This window comes from Triticum aestivum, chromosome 3B, assembly GCF_018294505.1.
Source record: "Triticum aestivum cultivar Chinese Spring chromosome 3B, IWGSC CS RefSeq v2.1, whole genome shotgun sequence".
NCBI classification, from domain to species: domain Eukaryota; kingdom Viridiplantae; phylum Streptophyta; class Magnoliopsida; order Poales; family Poaceae; genus Triticum; species Triticum aestivum.
In genome coordinates, this window is record NC_057801.1 from 342,338,518 (window position 1) to 342,361,279 (window position 22,762).

Below are 22,762 nucleotides of genomic sequence, written 5' to 3' on the forward strand. Positions count from 1 at the left end.
CTAGGCTTCCTGATTGATCCCTTCGTGAGGGGGCTTATGTTTTATTACGGGCTGGAGTTCCACGACTTAGCTCCGGAGTCCATCCTCCAAATCTCATCATTCATTGTCGTGTGTGAGGCCTTCCTCCATATAACTCCTCACTTCGGATTGTGGCTTAGAACCTTCAAGGTGGAACCGAAGATGATCGAGGGGCAGCATGTTGAGTGCGGAGGAGCTATAATAAGAAAGATGGCCGACGCTCCCTAGCCCGAGGGCTCTTTTCAAGAGGAGTTCGGCTAATGGCAACGGGACTGGTTTTACATCACAACCCCCAGGGGCACCACATGGGTGGCACCACCTGCTTTCCGCTCGGGTCCCCCACCACGGCGAGCATCGTGGGTCAATGAAGGGCTTATTTGGGGGCCGTCCAAAGACGTGCCCCTACTGCAGGACCGCATTCGTGATCTCCTAGAAAGAGATATCAACTTGACTGTAGTTGCGCAAGTTATGCTGATTCGCCGCATGCTGCCCTGCAAACGTCGCCCTCTCCGCCTGTGGGAATTTAATCCGGAGGGACCGCGAGTCCTCCAACATTTTATGGGCGCGACACTCGTAGAGATGTACAAATTGTTCTTCGGGTCACAAGCAAGGTGTCCGGATTTGTCCGAGGATGCAGGTCTGAGCTGCAATCGGCCGGATGCTGAGGTAAGTAGCCCCGTATTTGGACACACCATCCATATTTTCATCATAAAGTTGCCCTTTAACAGAGCTATCCTTTGAACAGGAGTGGATAGCGAAGGCAAAGCTTATCAGGTGTCCAGCCCCCCTGCCCGAGACCGCGCCAAATCCATGCTAACCAGGATGCTGGAGGTCGTGCTTTTGGCAGAAGGCGAAGGGGGGAACCAAGGAGCTACCGCCTCCGCGAAGGAGGCTGTTAGGAAGGGAAGAATCGAAAATTCCCCCGACCAGGGAAAGAAAAGGACTGCCTCTGAAGACCCGAAGGTGATGGCCTCAAAACGGGGGAAGAAATCTTCGCCAGAGGGTTCGGCACCGGAGAACGCCCCGGCCGAAGTGCGCCCTCAAGGGGACCCACTCTTCCCCGAGCCGTAAGTGAAGGGAGGGGTTCTATAATGAATGACATTCATGTTTCATTTCTGAGGAAGTTAACCGAAATATTACCTTGCAGTTCAGATCTCAACCCTTCTCAGCAGAGCTCATCTTCAGGGGATCTTCGTCCGGAGATGATAGAGAGCGAAACGCCTCCCCTTGTTGCACCATCTCACGAGGCAGGTGACCCCGAGGTGTCGTCTCGGAGGGTTTTTCCAAGTCCGAACCCTGGAAAAGGTCGTCAGGCTAGTCCGGCACCCTCTGGTGTGCGGTCGGAGGGGCTGAAGGATCTGCTTGGGAGAGCATCCATCTCAGAAGAACACCGTATGTTGATGGATATGGTGATTGGAAGGATTTCATCCGCGGAAAGCGAATTGTACGAGGCTGCCAGGAGTTTACTAACAGGCTTTGAGGTACGTAAAAAGGTGTACCTTTTGGTAGAGCCGCATATTAAATGCGCCCTGTATAAATAGTAGCCCCTGAGACTCTGTGTGTCGTCAAGTGTGACGGCGCGCAGAGGATCATAACCCCAGGTATAATATGTCACCTGTTTTATGAAGGTGGCGAGGCGTTCGGTGGCTAGCCGGACTAATGAATCTGCCGAGCTAAAGCGGCAACTTGACGTGGCGGATGCCAACATCGCACTTGTGAATAGGCGGCTAGATGAGGCACAAGGTATGTTCCAAAGACATCTGATAGGAGGAGTTTGGTGCGTGTGCCTTATAAGATATGTGCTTGATGCAGATAGTGCTGCTGCCGTGGAGAACCTTCGGGCGGAACTTGCCCGAGCCAAGGAACAAGCAAGGAAAAGTGATGCGGCTGCCGTGAAGGCGGCTGAAGAGCTAAAAGCCGAACTGGCTGCTCATTGCCAGAGAAAGAGAGTAATGGCCGAGATGGCTATAAAATTGAAGGATGCTGCTGACCGCTGTAAATTTCTTGAACAAGGAGATAAGGCGGCTCAGAAGGATCTTGAAAAGATCACTGCCGAGGCCAAGGATACTCGCTCTGCAATGAGAGCTATGAAGGAGGAGCTGCGTCAGGCCAGAGATATCACGGCTGGAAAGCCCTATGTGCTGCGGATGAAGTTCGGAGACCCCAAGTATGCTCCATTAGACCGGCAGTGGAGTGCGGAAAACACTTATCTGGATTTGGCCGCTAGTGCGGCAGACGCGACCGAACACTTCCGCGGCCGAGGTGACCATGGATTGGAAGAGCTTTTTTGGTCGCAGTTCCACAATCCAGAACGCCCACTTTCGGTATCCGAATATTTGGCCGCCTGGTTGGAGCTGAACAGGTTATCCGGACTCGCCATGAGGTATGTTACGAGTCGTCTGTGGCCGGAGAAGCCGGAGCCGAAGAGTTATTTTGGCTTGGTGCAGCAGTTCCTTGGTTCGGTGCCGCATGCTGATGAAATGAAGAGGTCGGCGTGCATAGAGGGCGCACAAATGGCTCTTGCCCGTGTCAAAACATACTGGGCGGATATGAAGGCCAGTGTTGTTGCATCCCGGGATTCGGACGTAAGCCGAGTACCTTCCAAGCACTACTTTGAGGAAGTTCTTCATGGCGCTCGTTTAATAGAGTCGCATTGCTCGAAGGATGTTGTGTTCGAATAGCGTGTACTATTGTAAAACGAATATTTTGATAGAATATAAAGGCTTTTTATACTTGTGCTTGCAATAATTATGATGCCTCCTGTGCGGCCATTTAATGTACATGTGTATATAACCTGAAAGATGGCAGTCGTTGGCTTCAGCCCCCACGCATAGAATGCGGGGGTGTTCGCAAAAAGGCGCCTTTTCACACTTAATCCAATGTCTTGGTCCTACAAAGGAGGTGATAGCGCGGCGAACTAGGCAACCGGACTATAATGCTTTATCACTTTCACTTAGCCATAGGAGTTTGACATTGGGGCTACTCAATAGCCCCTAAAGGCACCGCGCTCGCCCGAATTCAGGGCGCGTGTGTGCCTGACCGGGAAGCGGTCCTTCATTAATGCGGAGGAATCCTAAAGATTCCGAGAGTCATCGAGTGGTTGACCAGTCTCTCGCTATATCATGACAGTCAGTTTTTGGCTTTCTCTACTGAGGTGCTCGCCTGGACGAACCGGGGCACAATCGCAGTAGTTCTCCTGGTGCCGCGTTAGCCGATATAACGGAACGTAAGGCAGCAAAACACAGGAGCCGGGCAAACCCAACATTTGACCAAAGACATGATTCGGAGCTGATGCATATAAGGCCAAACTCGCGATGCCGAACACTCCCTAAGGTATTCGGTCTTTATGAAGACGGACCGAAATAGAGCCCTTGGTAAAAAATCCCCTGGTATCCAGGTACGCGCAAAATTCTGGCGTGGCCACATGGCAAGACGCCAGCCTCCTCCTCGGTTATAGCGAAAACCGGGGGATGTTGTCAACAAGAGACAGTAAAAAAGGTTTACGCAGGGTCTTAATCTGAAAAGAATCCTTGAAACGGGTCCTTGCCGCACGTCTGCGCCTGTGTCTCCGTTGTGCCGTATCCTGGACGGGCGTAGCACGATGTTCGTCTGTGAAAGAGAGGAACTTAGTAAAAAATAAGCATGCGAGAAATCTATATTAAAATAAACAAAATATAGTTGGAGCAAGAATTGAGCCGTATTGTCTCCTGGCGTGAACACGCGGAGCCCCTTGTACAGGGTTATGCGGCTATTAAGCCTATGTACGTTTACGCCGGACTCGTTGAGCCGTGTCCGGGATAGCAGGGCTGGATTAGTGTGCGGCTGTCCAGGCGGCCGCACCTTTTACCCGTACTTTGGGGGTCAATTGATATTCCCCTGTAATGAGATGATGCCTCGTGGGCCGGGCATTTTAAGTGTAAGGGATGCATAATGCGGTATTGCGTTAAAGCGGGCGAAAGCTTCACGTCCCAGTAGCGCTTGATAGCGACTTACGAATGGGGCGATGTGGAATGTTAGCTTTTCGCTTCGGAAGTTGTCGGGTGAGCCGAACGTGACTTCTAACGAAAGGGAACCCATACTCTGGGTATCTGGACCCGGCGTGACTCCTTGAAAGGAAGTGTTGCCATGGTGGATTATAGCTGGGTTTACCCCTAGTTTGCGGATTGTGTCCTGATATAACAGGTTTAAGTCACTGCCGCCGTCCATAAGGACTTTTGTAAATTGGAGTCCGTCAATAATCGGATTCAAGACCAAGGCAGTCCAGCCTGCGTTCCGGGCTCCTCTGGAGTAATCCTGATGATCAAAGGTGATTGGTTGTAACAACCAGTGGCGGTGCTCCTCTGGGGCTGGACGTATGGCGCGTGTCTTCGTAAGCGCCGTTCTGTTTTTCCCTTTTGTCATCTGAAGTGAATTTACTGTTTTGACTTCTTGTGGGAACTTCTTTTATTCTCCGGTGTTCTTCTTGTGGGGTGCGTCATCATCCTCGCTTGGTGTGTCGAGCCCCTTGTGTTCGGCGTTGAGTTTTCCGGACTGCTTGAAGACCCAACAACCTCTGTGGGTATGGTTTGCAGGTCTCCCGGGAGTACTGTGGATTTGACATATTTTGTCTAGGATTTTGTTGAGGTTAGACAGCTCGTCCCTGTCATCTTTGGGTGGCGGCTTTTTCTGATTTTGCCGAGAGCTTTTGAATCCGGCATTGACTGCCGTGCTCATCGGGCTGTTATCCTTGATTCAGCGCTGTTCTTTATTATGGTGCGGTTTCCCATTTCCATCTCTGAGCTTGGATGTGCTCGGGTCGCTGGTACTACTTCTTGCCAACCAGGTATCCTCTCCTGCGCAAAAGCGGGTCATGATGCTTGTTAATGCGGCCATTGTTTTTGGCTTTTCTTGGCCGAGGTGTCTGGCGAGCCATTCGTCTCGGACGCTATGTTTGAAAGCTGCTAGGGCCTCGGCGTCCGGACAGTCGACTATCTGATTCTTTTTAGTAAGGAATTTGTTCCAGAGTTTCCGAGCTGACTCTCCGGGCTGCTGAGTTATATGACTCAGATCATTTGCATCCGGAGGTCGGACATAGGTCCCTTGAAAATTTGCCCGGAAAGCATCCTCGAGCGCTTCCCAACTTCCCATGGTGTTTTATGGCGTGGAGGTCATCTCCTCTGGCCATGTGTATGTGGAGGATATAATCCTCGATCTAGACTCCAGGGTCTGTTGTTCTGTCGTATGCTTCTATGTTCACGGGCTTGAATCCCACTGGAAATTCATGATCCAGCACCTCATCGGTAAAACATAGGGGATGTGCGGCGCCCCTGTATGTAGGTGTGCCGCAATGTTCGGATATTTTTTGCATTGCATTGCTCACTGGAGCTTGCTTTCTTGGCCCATAGATGGATCTGGTTGGGCCAGTTTTTGATACGAATTCTTGGACGGATCGCGCGCCGTGTTGAGGGCGGCGCCCTTTGTTGCTTGAGATCGATCATGGGGTCGTCTATCCGACCTTGTGATAGAGGCAAAGGTGTCCCGTCTTTCGATGAGATGATGGATATCGCTTTGGTGGCAGTCGACTTTGACGATCCGACTACGAACGTGCGTGGACGTCGCGCCTTAGCAATCGCTAAACCAACTCCGAGAGGTTATTGACCACGCCGGAGCACGATCAACCTGACCACGAGGGTCTGTTTCCTGCGAGCAAATGAAGAACAAGCAAGAAACTGAGATTGCAATCTGGATATTGCGAATATAAGATGAAAGCTTTATTGATCAAGGTGGGGTTCTGTGACGCCTTTGTCTGGTCGTTGAACACAAACGAAGTATGCGAAGTTGCAGCTATGGCGAACTTTTAATCTAAACAAAACCCAAAATCTAAACGGTGCCCTAAGGGCTGTATATATGGAGGAAGAGAGGGGGAATTTCGTGGCCCTTGGTGGAGGGGTCCGAAATCAACCCTATCTCTTGTTTCCCCAACATACGGACTCTAAAAATAGCCTATACTTATGTATTTCGAAGTTACATGGGCCTGGCCCAATAAAAAGGTGACGCAGCACCTATAATAGCCTCGGGACGAAATTTATGAAGTGGCATCTTGTATATTTCGTCCAAGGCTTCATGCACCCATTATGGTGGCTTCAAAGTCCTGAAATCATCACTTGTAACTCCGTTCTTGTTCCCCTTGCGCATGCCATCATCTCCATGCTTGTTCTTGCTCCACTGTTCATCCTTCTCCAAGCTAGGCCCTTCTTTTGTAAGCAAAACAAATGTATCCAATTTAGGCAGCATCATATTCTCATGAACATTAGAATCATTACCAAGAAACGAAAGTACCTGATAATTTAATTGGCGTGCGCGAGCTCTAGTAATTGGTCCCGTATATGTAGCAGTAGGGGCTGTGGGTGTAACAATGGTATTGATGTCCTCATCATCCTCCCCTTCTTGAAATGAAGTCGTCCTCGACGGAAGCTCATCTTCCTCACCCAAATAAGGCTTCAAATCTGCAATGTTAAAAGTGGGACTAACCCCAAAATCTGCAGGCAGCTCAAGTTTATATGCATTATCATTTATTTTCTCTAACACCTTAAAGGGACCATCAGCACGTGGCATTAGCTTTGATTTGCGCAAATCCGGAAATCTATCCTTACGCAAATGTAACCAAACAAGATCTCCAGGTGCAAACACAACATGTTTTCTACCCTTATCTCTAGCAAGTTTATATTTAGCATTCATACGCTCAATGTTTTCCTTAGTTAACTCATGCATTTTTAAAATCAATTCAGCACGTTGTTTAGCATCAAAATTAACCTTCTCCGAAGATGGAAGAGGCAAAAAATCAATAGGTGCACGAGGTAGGAAACCATACACAACTTCAAAAGGGCACATCTTAGTAGTAGAATGCAATGAACGATTATAAGCAAATTCAATATGAGGCAAGCATTCCTCCCACATTTTCTTATTATTCTTCAAAACAGCCCTAAGCATAGTAGACAACGTTCTATTGACTACTTCAGTTTGTCCATCAGTTTGGGGGTGAAAAGTAGTACTAAAAAGCAGTTTAGTCCCCAACTTAGCCCATAAACATCTCCAAAAGTGGCTAGGAAATTTAGTATCACGATCTGAAACAATAGTATTTGGCACACCATGCAAGCGAATAATTTCACGAAAGAACAAATCAGCAACATTAACAGCATCATCGCTTTTATGACACGGTATAAAGTGTGCCATTTTCGAGAATCTATCCACGACAACAAATATGCTATCCCTCCCCTTCTTTGCTCGAGGTAAACCTAAAACAAAGTCCATAGATATATCCTCCCAAGGAACACTAGGTACAGGCAAAGGCATATATAAACCATGAGGATTGAGTCGTGACTTAGCTTTTTGACATGTAGTGCATCGAGCAATAAAACGCTCAACATCCCGTCTCATCTTTGGCCAAAAGAAATGTGTAGCAAGTACATCCTCCATCTTCTTCACGCCAAAGTGTCCCATTAATCCTCCTCCATGCGCCTCCTGCAACAACAAAAGACGAACGGAGCTAGCTGGAATGCATAGCTTGTTAGCACGAAACACAAATCCATCGTTAACGACAAACTTGTTCCACATTCTTCCTTCTTTACAATTCTGCATTACATCTTTAAAATCAGCATCATGCACATATTGATCTTTGATGGTCTCCAAACCAAATATTTTGAAGTCAAGTTGTGAAAGCATAGTATAGCGACGAGACAATGCATCAGCAATAACATTTTCTTTTCCCTTCTTGTGTTTAATGACATAAGGGAAAGTCTCAATGAATTCAACCCATTTAGCATGTCTACGATTCAGTTTAGCTTGACTTTTAATATGTTTCAAAGATTCATGATCAGAATGTATAACAAATTCTTTGGGCCATAAATAATGTTGCCATGTTCTAAAGTCCGAACAAGAGCATATAATTCTTTATCATAAGTAGAATAATTCAGACTAGGCCCACTCAATTTTTCAGAAAAGTATGCAACAGGTTTGCCATCTTGTAATAACACACCTCCTAATCCAATTCCACTAGCATCACATTCAAGCTCAAAAGTCTTATTAAAATCAGGAAGTTGGAGTAAAGGAGCATGTGTCAACTTATCTTTCAATACCGTGAAGGCTTCTTCCTGTGCGGTACCCCAAACAAAAGGCACATCCTTCTTTGTAAGCTCGTTGAGAGGTGCAGCAATGGTGCTGAAATCTCTCACAAAACGCCTATAGAATCCAGCGAGGCCAAGAAAACTCCTCACTTGTGTGACCGTTTTGGGCTGCGGCCAACTCTCAATAGCTTCAATCTTGGCTTTGTCAACTTCAATTCCCTGTGGAGTAACAACATAGCCAAGAAAAGATACTCGGTCGGTGCAAAAGGTGCACTTCCCAAGGTTACCAAACAAACATGCATCACGTAGAGCAATAAAAACAGCACGTAAATGTTCCAAATGTTCTTCCAAAGATCTGCTATAAATCAGTATATCATCAAAATAGACTACCACAAATCGTCCAATGAAAGCACGTAAAACTTCGTTCATTAGTCTCATGAAAGTACTAGGCGCATTAGTTAACCCAAAAGGCATGACTAACCACTCATATAATCCAAACTTAGTTTTAAATGCTGTTTTCCATTCATCCCCCAATTTCATACGAATTTGATGGTATCCACTATGCAAATCAACTTTGGAGAATATTGTAGAGCCACTCAATTCATCAAGCATATCATCGAGCCTAGGAATAGGATGACGATAACGAATAGTAATATTATTAATGCCTCTACAATCAACACACATACGTGATGTACCATCCTTTTTTGGCACTAGAATAATAGGAACAGCACAAGGACTAAGGGATTCGCGTATATAACCTTTGTCGAGAAGCTTTTGTACTTGACGCATAATCTCCTTCGTCTCCTCTGGATTGGTACGGTATGGTGCACGGTTTGGCAGTGAAGCACCGGGAATTAAGTCAATCTGATGCTCAATCCCTCGAATAGGCGGTAATCCCGGTGGCACGTCTTGTGGAAAGACGTCAGCGAACTCCTGCAAAATGTTAGTGACAGCAGGAGGCAAAGAGGAAGGCACGTCCTCGAATGAAAATAATGTCTCTTTGCACACAAAAGCATAGCAAACAGATTTGCTAAAATCTAGCTCATCAATATCAGATTTGGTGGCAAATAAACATGCACTTTTCAATTTAATTTCAGAAGCAACACTAGATGGTTTATTATTAGGCTTCATTTGTTGCTCAAATTCTTTTGCCACAATCTGATTTTCACTCATATTCTTCTCCTGTTTTGCTTTATTAGCTCTATTAATATCATCTTTCAAAATGGAATCAGGAGTCATAGGAAGCAAAGTAATATTTTTATCCTTATGAACAAGAGTATAGTGATTGTTTCTACCATGGTGTACAGAGTTTTTATCAAATTGCCATGGTCTACCAAGTAATAAGGAACATGCTTGCATAGGTACCACATCACAATCAACATAATCAGCATATGTGGAGATACTAAAATGCACACGAACAGTACGTGTTACCTTAACCTTGCCGCTGTTGTTGAACCATTGGATGTAGTAAGGATGTGGATGTGGCCTTGTGGTGAGAGAAAGCTTCTCCACCATCTCCATGCTAGCCAAGTTGTTGCAACTCCCTCCGTCTATTATGACGCGCACAGAACGTTCCGTCACAACTCCCTTGGTATGGAACAAATTGTGCCTCTGATTTTGCTCAGCTTGTGTGACCTGCACATTCAAAACACGTTGAGCAACTAAACATTCATACCTGTCAGCGTCTTCAGGAGCCATGTATTGTGTCTCATGATCATAATCATCTCCACCATGTTCTTCACGTGTAATAAGAGCCAAAGTCTCCTCATCATAGTCACAAGCGGACTCATATCCACCATCCGTGGTAGCAATCATCACACGCGGAGATTTGCATTCTCTCGCATAATGACCTCCTCCCTTACAACGACGACAAATAATATCACTTGTGTGCCCTGTTGATGCCCTGGAAGAAGAAGAACTCTATGCAGGCCCGACAGGTGCGCTCTTGGCAGATAATGGTGGTTGTTCCTGTTTTCTTGTATCACGGCTGTAGGAGGCACCTGATTGAGGTGCTGGTGCAGTTGAAGTAGAAGATGCACGCGGCGTCCATGAGGAAGGTCGGCCTGCAGAAAAGTTAGTTCGCGCCAATGCTTGTCGATCCTGCACTTCACGTTCAGCTTTACAAGCAAGATGGAATAAACGAGTGATATTAGTATACTCCTTATAGTCTAGAATGGTCTGAATCTCTCTATTTAATCCACCCAGAAAACGTGCAAGCATAGCTTCATTCTCCTCAACAATACCACATCGAATCATGCCAGTTTGTAATTCCTGATAATATTCTTCTACAGAATTGTTTCCTTGTCTTAAACGCTGCAATTTTTGAAGCAATTCACGTTGATGATATGGTGGAACCCAACGCGTACGCATAGCAGTTTTCAAAGCAGCCCAAGTAGTTGGAATAGGATATAATCTACAATGTTCAGACCACCATACACATGCAAAACTAGTGAAAGCACAAACAGCAGCAGCAACCCGTCTCTCCTCGGGATATTGTAAACATGTAAAACGTTATTCAGTTTCTAACTCCCAAGTAAGATATATATTAGGAACATATCTACCCTCAAATGGTGGAATATTCAATTTCAGTTTAGGAATATGGACATCATCTCATACCTGAGGTGGTGGTGCAGGCCTACCATTACGAATATATACCTGAGGTCGACCTGGTGGTGGTGGTGCTGGTGGCTGCACGTAGTTCGGATTTTGATCAACCTCATCCTCATAATCTCCCACATAATCATCATCCTCCTGGGTACCAGCAACAGCAGTAGCAGGAGCCAAAGAAGCACCAACAGCAGTAGCAGCGGCACCATAATTTTGTCCTGGCTCAATAGGAACACGCTGTGCTCGTCCATACTGATTCGGAAGGGGGCGTAGTTGTTGTTGTTGCAGAGGTGCGACAGGTGCAGCCGGTGGTGGAAGACGCGCAAGCAGTTCATTAAATCTGTTATCGAGCTTTGTTTCGAACGTCTTCTCAAGGCCAGTAATCTTCTCCATGGCCTCTTCAAAATTGTTCAGCACATCTTGCACCTGTTCAGTCATCATTTGCTGAAACTTATCATGAAGCTCCTTGTTCGATAAGTTCTCCCAGTCAATCTCGTCGGCTTGTGATCCTGGCATGGTTAGCAGCAATAGAAACACACAAGAATATGATCCTACAGACTACTAAGAAGTGGTGGTGGTGTATCACAAACCCGTCAAGCAAACCTCAAATTCTTACCAGTTCTTACCCAGCAGCAGGTGGTGATCGGCAACCGTTGTAGTCAAAACTTCTCAAAGCTTGGATAGAGCGATTACCAGGGAGAGTCAAACGCACGACGTAGATGTATGTGGAGCTGGGAAGGCTTATAATATGGTAGCAAAAAGGGTCAGCAATAATCAATTCAGAGATGCAAAGTTGAATAAACGCTCAACGACGGTACTGTGCTGGTCCTAGGCTAGACCGTGCTAGAGACGCGAGCCTAGAACACTAACAAAATCACGGCGCTGCACGTAAACAAGGGAAAAGCACACTCTCGAATTTTTTTTTCACTCTTTTTTTTGCGCTGCTCTCTTTTTTTTTGCGAAAAATCACTATAATGGCGAGTGTCTCAAAACTCTTCCCAGGTCAAACTGACAGGATGGGCATGAAATTTTTGTGACCAATTTTTTTTTGACTGCCCGGACCCAAAAACTGGAAACGGGTCAAAAAAAACTTTCTATAACGGCGACTGTCTCAATACGCTTAGAAACACCTAAAAATAGGATAGCTAGAAAATTTTTTGTCAAGTGCGTTTTCCGAAAATTTTGGGCCTAAACGGAGGGTGGTTTCCGGACTCTTTTTTTTGGAAACCAACCTCTTCTACGGACGGCAAAAGATTGCTGGAATCCGAAACCTACTCAGACAAGGAAACACGAATCGGAAATTAGATGGATCCCGAAAACAAACCTAATATGCAGGGAACTAGGATTGGTGGTGGATATATGGTGGTGGTATATGGCAGCGGTGGTGGTAGCGGTGGTAGTATATGGATATGGATCGGTGGTGGTATATGGACACGGATTGGTGGTGGTATATGGATACGGATTCGGAGCGGTGGCGGATAAGTGGTGGTGGTAGATGGCAGGGACGATGATGATGGTGCGGCGGCAGCGTGACAACTTATGACCAGAACTCGAAACTCTAAAAGACTAGACTCTAAGACCAGCAATTAGACACGACGATGCAACCGCAAATTCAACAAAGCAAAACCCTAAAAAGATTATGCAAAGGCTCAGATTGGTTCGGATATGATGAACTAACCCTAATTTTTTTGTGGCTTTTTCGTGGACTGTAGGTATGAAGAACATACTCGATCTAAACTACGAAAAACTGTAAAATCTCACCGAGCAACCTGGAAATCTGATACCACTTGATAGAGGCAAAGGTGTCCCGTCTTTCGATGAGATGATGGATATCGCTTTGGTGGCAGTCGACTTTGACGATCCAACTACGAACGTGCGTGGACGTCGCGCCTTAGCAATCGCTAAACCAACTCCGAGAGGTTATTGACCACGCCGGAGCATGATCAACCTGACCACGAGGGTCTGTTTCCTGCGAGCAAACGAAGAACAAGCAAGAAACTGAGATTGCAATCTGGATATTGCGAATATAAGATGAAAGCTTAATTGATCAAGGTGGGGTTCTGTGACGCCTTTGTCTGGTCGTTGAACACAAACGAAGTACGCGAAGTTGCAGCTATGGCGAACTTTTAATCTAAACAAAACCCAAAATCTAAACGGTGCCCTAAGGGCTTTATATATGGAGGAAGAGAGGGGGAATTTCGTGGCCCTTGGTGGAGGGGTCCGAAATCAACCCTATCTCTTGTTTCCCCACACATACGGACTCTAAAAATAGCCTATACTTATGTATTTCGAAATTACATGGGCCTGGACCAATAAAAAGGTGATGCAGCACCTATAATAGCCCCGGGACAAAATTTATGAAGTGGCATCTTGTATATTTCGTCCAAGGCTTCATGCACCCATTATGGTGGCTTCAAAGTCCTGAAATCATCACTTGTAACTCCGTTCTTGTTCCCCTTGCGCATGCCATCATATCCATGCTTGTTCTTGCTCCACTGTTCATCCTTCTCCAAGCTAGGCCCTTCATTTGTAAGCAAAACAAATGTATCCAATTTAGGCAGCATCATATTCTCATGAACATTAGAATCATTACCAAGAAATGAAAGTACCTGATAATTTAATTGGCGTGCGCGAGCTCTAGTAATTGGTCCCGTATATGTAGCAGTAGGGGCTATGGGTGTAACAATGGTATTGATGTCCTCATCACCTTGTGGCTTCCTTATTTTTTGACTGTGGGGGCTTTATGGCCTCTTCATCAAATTCCGGTAGTAGTTTCCTCTTCGGATAGCTCTTTGTGTGACGACTATTGCCGTACTTGTGTGCGGTATTGAGTACTTTGCCCCATTTGATCCTGAGTGCATCTTCCGCTGTTTTGAGCCTCCGCTTCTGCTTTTTCAGGCTACATGCAGTGGCAACGAGACTTTGGTGGAGGTTCTGATGTTCCAGCAATTTGTACGGCGTGAGGTCGTCCGCACTATTATCTTTCCCGGGGATGGGTTGTTCGGATTGTCCGCCCTGTTTGGACGGTTGCTCGATGGCATGTTTGTCTTCCGTTGATTCGCCCTGCTCTATGCCTGGGTCTTTGTCGAGGTGGGGCTTGGCGTGGCGCTTACGCCGCCGCTTTGATTGTTTTTCAAGGGAGCGATCCCTAGTTGTGCCCTTTTGATCCTCGTTGTCATTTCTATTAGGTGTGACCACCATGTATACATCGTATGATGAGGTGGCTTTCTTGTGCCCTATAGGTGCTGGTTCTTGGTCGTCTCCTTCATCGGCGTCCATACTGACGATGTCTTCGGAGTCGAAGTCGAGCATGTCGGTTAGATCGTCGACAATGGCTACAAAGTGGGTGGTGGGTGGGTTTTGAATTTCTTTGTCGTCCGCATCCCAACCCTGCTGACCATAGTCCGGCCAGGGCTCTCCTGACAAAGAGGGAGACTTTAGTAAATCCAGGATATCACCAAAGGGCGAGTGCTGAAAGACGTCCGCGACGGTGAACTCCATGATCGGAGCCCAATCGGGTTCGATCGGAAGGGGTGCGGAATATATGGAGTCCGGAGCGGAGTCCGACACCTTGGAGTCACGGGCCTTGCGAAGGACTAGGCTGGTATTCGGCTCTATCGCCATAGAGATTGCGGCTCCCGGGGCGGCATCCAACCATCCATCCCCGACTAGCGCAGTCGGCTTCGAGCTAATGATCAGAGCGGACACCTGAGCGGCACTCTGGGCGCTGTCCGGCTGCAGAGTTAGATCATGCCCATCGGGACAGTGCGGCACGCTCGGCCGTGGCTCGAATCCGTCGAAGATCAAGTCCCCGCGGATGTCGGCCATGTAATTTAAGCTTCCAAACCTGACCTGAATGCCAGGGGCGTAGCTTTCGATCTGCTCCAGATGGCCAAGCGAGTTGGCCCGCAGTGCGAAGCCGCCGAATACGAAGATCTGTCCGGGGAGAAAGGTCTCACCCTGGACCACGTCGTGGTTGATGATCAAAGAAGCCATCGGGCCTAAAGGTGACGACACAGAGGAACTCTCAATGAAAGCACCAATGTACGTGTCAAAACCGGCGGATCTCGGGTAGGGGGTCCCGAACTGTGTGTCTAGGCGGATGGTAACAGGAGACAAGGGACACGATGTTTTTACCCAGGTTCGGGCCCTCTCGACGGAGGTAAAACCCTACTCCTGCTTGATTAATATTGATGATATGAGTAGTACAAGAGTGGAGCTACCACGAGATCAGAGAGGCTAAACCCTAGAAGCTAGCCTATGGTATGATTGTTCTTCCTCCTATGGACTAAAACTCTTCGATTTATATAGACATCGGAGAGGGCTAGGGTTACACAGAGCCGGTTACAATGGGAGGAGATCTTCATATCGTATCGCCAAGCTTGCCTTCCACGCCAAGGAAATTCCCATCCGGACACGGGACGGAGTCTTCAATCTTGTATCTTCATAGTCCGGGAGTCCTGCCAAAGGTCATAGTCCGGCCATCCGGACACCCCTAATCCAGGACTTCCTCAATTACCGTGGGTGAACAAATTACTGTCGAGCAATTGATAGAAAAGCGAATAATTATGAGATTATCTAGGCATGATCATGTATATAGGCATCACGTCTGCAACAAGTAGACCGACTCCTGCCTGCATCTACTACTATTACTCCACACATCGACCGTGCCTGCATCTAGAGTATTAAGTTCATAAGAACAGAGTAACGCCTTAAGCAAGATGACATGATGTAGAGGGATAAACTCATGCAATATGATATAGACCCCATCTTTTTATCCTCGATGGCAACAATACAATATGTGCCTTGCAACCCTTTTTGTCACTGGGTAAGGACACCGAAAGATTGAACCCAAAGCTAAGCACTTCTCCCATGGCAAGAAAGATCAATCTAGTAGGCCAAACCAAACTGATAATTTGAAGAGACTTGTAAAGATAACTTAATCATACATAAAAGAATTCAGAGAAGATTCAAATATTATTCATAGATAAACTTGATCATAAACCCACAATTCATCGGATCTCGACAAACACACCGCAAAAAGAGTTTACATCGAATAGATCTCCACAAGAGAGGGGGAGAACATTGTATTGAGATCCAAAAATAGAGAAGAAGCCATCTAGCTAATAACTATGGACCCGTAGGTCTGTGGTAAACTACTCACAACTCATCGGAGGGGCTATGGTGTTGATGTAGAAGCCCTCCATGGTCGATTCCCCCTCCGGCAGAGCGCCGGCGAAGGCTCCAAGATGGGATCTCGCGGATACAGAAGGTTACGGCGGTGGAAATTGTGTTTCATTGGTTCCCTGGATGTTTTCGGGGTACGTAGGCTTATATAGGAGGAAGAAGTACATCGGTGGACGCCCGAGGGGCCCACGAGACAGGGGGCGCGCCCTATAGTGGGGCACCCTACCCTCTCGTGGCCGCCTCGGCTGCTTCTTGACTTGCACTCCAAGTCCTCTGGATCACGTTCGTTCCAAAAATCACGCTCCCGAAGGTTTCATTCCGTTTGGACTCCGTTTAATATTCCTCTTCTTTGAAATACTGAAATAGGCAAAAAAACAACAATACGGGCTGGGCCTCCGGTTAGTAGGTTAGTCCCAAAAATGATATAAATGTGTAAAATAAAGCCCATAAACATCCAAAAGGGGTAATATAATAGCATGGAACAATCAAAAATTATAGATACGTTGGAGACGTATCACTTGGTATCTGGCATCCTCCTCCGCCATCTCCTTCTTGAAAGCCACTTGCCTAGCTTTCTCAGCTGGCGGCAGCGACTTCCAAAGACAAAGATTGTACTGGTCCCAAAACCAATCCAAAGTTGGGGGGTCCGGCGCAACCTCGTCCGGTAGCGCGTAGGGGTCCTCGTTGCTGCTCTTCGAGCGAGCATCCTCCGGGGGCGGCGACTCCTCGTCAGCGTGTGGGTAGATCGGCGGCTCCATGGCAGAGATTTGAGAGAGAGAGAGAGGGAAAGCAAGGGGAGGATGTAGATGAGAATGCAGGCGGTGTCGTGGTTCTAAGTCTGACAGTAGAATGGGGGGTAGGTATGGAGAGGCAAGATCCTACCTATGGAGTAGTTGTACACACGAGTGTTTTACGAGTTCAGGCCCTTCTCGGAGGAAGTAATAGCCTTACGTCTCGGAGCCCGGAGGCGGTCGACTGGTTTATGTGTATATGAGTTACAGGGGTGCGAACCCTTTACACTGAGGAGGGGGGTGGCTTATATAGAGTTTGTCAGACCCCTCCGGCCCTCAGTTATGCAGGGTTTAAAGTACATTAAGATAGGGGGTTACTGGTAACGCCCTCATAAAGTGCCATGAAGACTATTAAAGCTACTTAATGACAGACCGTTGCGTGCTGAGTGACTTTAGGTCTCCTGGCCGTCGAGTGGTTAGCTTCATGGTCGAGTGGCTATCTTCATCGTCGAGTGTCCTTGAGTTCGTCGAGTGAAGTCCCTCTTGGTCGACTGGAAGGTAGCTTCTTCTAAGGATGTCCTTGGGTAGGGTATCCTAGATAGGTCCATGACCCTACCCTAGGTACATGACTTCATCATTAGCCCCCGAATGGATCGAGGTTCGAGTGAGGAAGGGGTTGATAATTTTCTCCGACCTATTTCCCGTGCTCTGATTATGTCGTATCCTGGATCAGCGATTTTTCTTTTTTGGCGTTGGCATTAACTTTTCTTTCAGTCGCCTTGATCCATTCCTTTCTTCTGTCGACTGAACTTTTGAACTTAGTGAACTTCCGAGCGACGGATCGCAGGAAATCTACCGTCTGACAGATTGATCTGCCGTTAGCGGATTTTGTGGGATCCGAATTTTGGGAAGCGCGCGAAGCGGGGCGGACCGCGGTACTCGGATGGGATAAGGCGTGGACGCCTCGATTTCCACGCCGCCTTTTTCGCCACGTATCATGCGTGCGCGACTGTTTTGGGATGTGACAGGACCGCCCGGGCCTACTTGTCAGCCACTCGGAAGCGTCCTTATATAAAGCGCCGGGCGAGGGTTTTTGCACAGTGCCTTCTCATTCTCCTCTCTGCCCTCTTTGCCTCCGCCCGCTGTGCCTGCTCTCGCCTCCGCCTATCCACTCCTCGCGTGCTTCGCCGGCGACAATGGTGAAGGAGAAGACGGCGGCCTTGGAGCGCGCGAAGAAGGCGACGGCGACGGGGAAAGCAAAGGGGAGAGCGTCCAGTCGGGGCGGATCTTTGTCAAGGTCCCGCCTGCCAAAAGGTTGGGTCCAAGGGGATTGGATCCGCTCGACCATCACCGAGACGGATCTCAATGACCTGGCCAACAAGGGTCTGATCCCCCACGGGTCAGCAAGGCTTCCGGGGAGCGAGTGTCAACCGCAGCCGCAGGAGGGTGAGTGCGTTCTCCTAGCTACTCATGTAGACCGTGGATTCTCTCTGCCGCCGAGTGTTTTCTTCTGAGGGTTTCTGAATTTCTTTGGGGCGCAACTCCACCATTTCACTCCCAATTCCATCGCCTATCTTGCTGCTTTCGTGTCCATGTGCGAGAACTTCCTGGGTTGTCGACCACACTGGGGTCTCTTTAAGCACATATTCACCTGTCGCTCACAGACAGTGAAAAAGGCGAGTCCGGATGATGAGAGGACTAAGGTTATCCAGATGTGCGGGGGTCTTGGGATTTAGATGAGGAATAAGAGTACTTTCCCGGCCATGACCCTTCCTGAGTCGGTCAGAGGGTGGCAGTCGACTTGGTTCTACTGCCAAGACGAGTCGACGCCTGGGCAGTCAACTGGTCTCCTCCGTTCTCCATGGACCGAGTGGACAAACCCTCTTCTCTGAAGGTGCTTCCTGAGGAGAAAGCTCAGGTAAAAATGTTGATGGAGCGCGTAGTCCAACTCGTTAGGGACGGAGTGACGGGTATGGATCTTCTGGAGGTCTTCCTTAGACGGCGCATCCAACCGCTTCAGTACCGAGGCCACCCGATGTGGCTGTACTGTGGTACCGAAGACACCACTCGGGTCCATCCAGAAGCGGTCGACGACGCCACACTGGAGAGGTGGGTGACCGCAATCACAGGGAATAAGGACAACCCTCGAGGGGCTAGGAGGATCCCACCACTCGACTGTACCTACACACCGGACACGGTATGACCACTTATCTCCAATTGTAATCTTGCTTTATTCATTCTGCTTCGCTGCGAATTGGTCGATTGACCTTTGTTTTGTTTTGTTGTCTGACAGGCCACCACTGAGTTATACTCGATGCCCAATGGAGCGCAAACACTGACTGAGGAGGAGGAAGGAAGTGGGGGCGAAAGCCCGGAGGAGTGGGATTCGGATGCTGGCGACGATGATGAGGGTGATGACTCTGGTGAGGAGGAAGAGGAGGAGGAGGAGGAAGTTGTACCTCCTCGCTCGGAAAGACGCTCGAAGCTTGTCCATGATCCCGCGGCCGAGCGTGGTAAGGGGGTCGCAACCGTCACGCAGTCGTCCAAGCGCCCTCGGACTACTTCTCCGGTGCCGACTGAGAAAGCTCCGAAGCAATCTCGAGTGGCGCCGTCGAAGTCGGCGAAGGTCTTGCCGAAGATGAAGATGGTGATCCCCACTATCTCAGGGTAATGGTGTAGCTTGAGTTTGTCTGTTCCACATGAACTTATTCTTGGTCGACTCATGAGCTAATCGACTGACTTCTGGAACTGCAGTGCTGCTACTTCTGATACCTCGGCCAGAGCTGAAGATCAGGAGATGGAGGATGCTGTTACTTCGAAACCTGGTATGACTCTTGTAGTTCCGTCTTCAGTCGATTGGCTTCTTGTCTCTAATTTTGATTCTTTTTCTGCAGCTTCATCTAACGTCGTTATCGACCTTCCCGACGACGACGACGAGGAACCACTGAGGCAGAGAAGGAACAAGAAAGCGTCTGCTGGCAAGGCGACTCAGGACGTGCCAGCACCCGAGACATTGGTCGTGGAGGGAGACAATGTCACTCGGCCTACCGTAACCTTTGCGGTGCCGTTGACGAGTGCTCGTCCTTCATCGTCGAGTGCTGCTCAACCCTCGCTTTTCTCAACCTACCACGTCCCAGAAGACCAAGCTAGTGCTGCTAAAGAAGCAATACGCCAAGCGGGGGTCATGATGGAGCAAGTGAAGGCAATCGAGAAGCCAGCCAGGCAGCCTATGACGCCAGTTCAGCTCTTCAGAGTAATGTTCAGGTCAGTCGGTCACTGCCTGTTCTGTTAGGATATGATATCTGAAAACTCTTCTTTCTGAAATTCCTAGAGTTTGTCCTACACCCACTGGGTGTGTCGATTGAAATTCCGGGTTAGTGGGGGCACGCTGAGTGCACCCACTGGGTGTAGTCCCCAAGGCTATGGTGGACTGCTGGCAGTCGACCATAGTCTTTATGTCTTAAGTTTTTTCCTTACTCGACTAGGTCGAATAGATTCATAGACCGGTGGGGGCACGCTGAGTGCACCCACTGGGTGTAGTCCCCGAGACTGTGGTCGACTGCTGGCAGTCGACTATAGTCTGAAGAACACCTCCCGTTTTTTTGTTGTTGGTCGACTGGTCGACTCTAACTGATGAAACTAGTGGGGGCACGCTGAGTGCACCCACTGGGTGTAGTCCCCGAGACTATGGTCGAATGTTTGTATTCGGCCGTAGTCTTAGAAACGCTATGATTTTTCCTTAGTCACTCGGAAGTGAATTGTCTTTGACATCTGTCGATTGGTTCTTCGTAGAAATCCTGCGACCTTGCGGCTCGTTATACTGAGTTGGAGAACAAACACATCCAGCTCGAGCTTGATCTGAAACTGACCCAAGAGAACCTAACGAAGGCGAAGGAGGAAGCTAAAGGTATGTTTGGTGAGGCCTTCGACGACTGCCTTTGCCTCTCGTTTGTTTCAGAGTCTGATCTCACTGTAACTTTGCAGACAAAGTGAGGGATGCCCTGAAGAAGAAAGACCTTGACTTGGCTGAGATGCAGAAAGCGGCTTTAGAGAAGACCAAGCTCGCAGATGAGAAGATGGCTTCAGTCACCAAGCTTGAAGAAGAAAACACCAATCTGAAAGCTGCTCTTGATGCTGCCAACAAGGAGGTCAGTCGACTGAAAAGTGACAAGATCGCCCTGAATGACAAGGCCAGTGAGTTGGTGGGAAAGAAGAACGATCTGGAGGCTTATCTGGGTGGACTCGCCAAGAAGCTATTCCTCATGCTTGAAGGTAATCTTTTGTACCAAACAGACATTTTAACTGTGATCTCCGTCTGTTGTCTTGACTCAGTGGTTGTGCTTGTAGAATTTTGCTAGAACTTTGAAGAGGAGACTGGTCGACTAGAAATAAACCTGGATCCCATCAACTCTCCCGTGAAAGATGAAGTCGCCATGAACGTGCTCTGGCTTGAATCTCGCGTTGCTGCTGTCGTCGACTATCTCGCAAGGCTGTAGGTCGCAACTTCTCGCATCGACTCAACACTCTGGCCAAGGGAGACGCTCCAGAACGACCTCGAGTCTCTGATGACTCGAATGAACGAGGTCCCAGGTCGAGTGCAGGAATGGAAGAAGTCTTCGGCCAGGTGTGGTGCGGATGTTGCTCTGTCTCTGGTCCGTGTTCACTGCAAGGATGCGCGAGAGGACAAGCTGGTGGCTCTTAGGGTGGCTAACACCAAGAAGCACGATTTCCGATCTTTCATGGAGACCTTCATCGCCGCTGCCACTCGGATTGCAGATGGAATCGACCTGGATGAGTTTGTTGCACCTTCCAACCCTCCACAGGAGGGGTAAAAAACTTCTGAGCTTGATACTTTAAATTTGCCTCGGTATGCCGAGTGAGTTTTGAACCGACAAACCTTAACAGGCTTAGCGCCTGAGCACTTTCGGTTCCGTTAGGTGTTATCCGAACTTGGATTCGACGTTGAATATGTTTGTATTTGGTTTGAGGTGTCTTTTGCAGGTTAAAGCGAAGCGCTCATTGCAATCGACTTGTTCCCCAATACACTTAGGCGAGCACTGAGCTGCAGCTAAGCCCCCGAGTGGGAGGTTTGCTCTCCACTTGGTAGGATTGTCAAAAACTTAGGCGAGCACTGGGCTGCAGCTAAGCCCCCGAGTGGGAGGTTTGCTCTTCACTCGGTAGGATTTTCAAGGCGTACCTCTGGAGAAGGAGGTAGCAGTCGACCTGCACCTCGTCCTCCTTGCAGAGCGTACGTTGTATTTGTGGCGTAGCCCGGAAGGAGAGGGTAGCAGTCGACCTGCGTCTCGTCCTCCTTGCAGAGCGCATGTTGTATTTGTGGAGTAGCTCGGAAGGAGAGGGTAGTAGTCGACCTGCACCTCGTCCTCCTCGCAGAGCGTACGTTGTATTTGTGGCGTAGCTCGGAAGGAGAGGGTAGCAGTTGACCTGCACCTCGTCCTCCTCGCAGAGCACACGTTGTATTTGAACTTAGGCGAGCGCAATGTTGCAGCTAAGCCTCCGAATGGAAGGTTGGCTTACCATTCAGCATGATTTTGTTTAACTTAGGCGAGTACTTGGACTGCAGCTAAGCCTCCGAGTGGAAGGCTGGCTTCCCACTCGGTAGGATTTTCAAAAACTTAGGCGAGTACTTGGACTGCAGCTAAGCCTCTGAGTGGAAGGCTGGCTTACCACTCGGTAGGATTTTCAAAAACTTAGGCGAGTAGTTGGACTGCAGCTAAGCCTCCGAGTGGAAGGCTGGCTTACCACTCGGTAGGATTTTGTTTAACTTAGGCGAAACGGATTTCGCAGCTAAGCCTTCGAGTGGGAGGCTGGCTCACCACTCGGTTAGGATTTTTTACAGACTTAGGCGAATCAGATTCGCAGCCAAGCCACCCGTGGGGGGATTGCTTTATGTGGACAAAAGTAATAACAATTACTGGGAAAATTATAAAGCTCTTGTCTTTGATAAATAAAATACAGAAGTACTTTTATTACAACTCATCCGAGTGAATACTTAAGTGTAAAAGGGGCGGAGAAGCTCCGCGTTCCAAGCTCGGGGCTCGTCGATCTGATGCTCGATATTGTAAAGACGATATGCTCCATTGTGGAGAACCTTGGTGA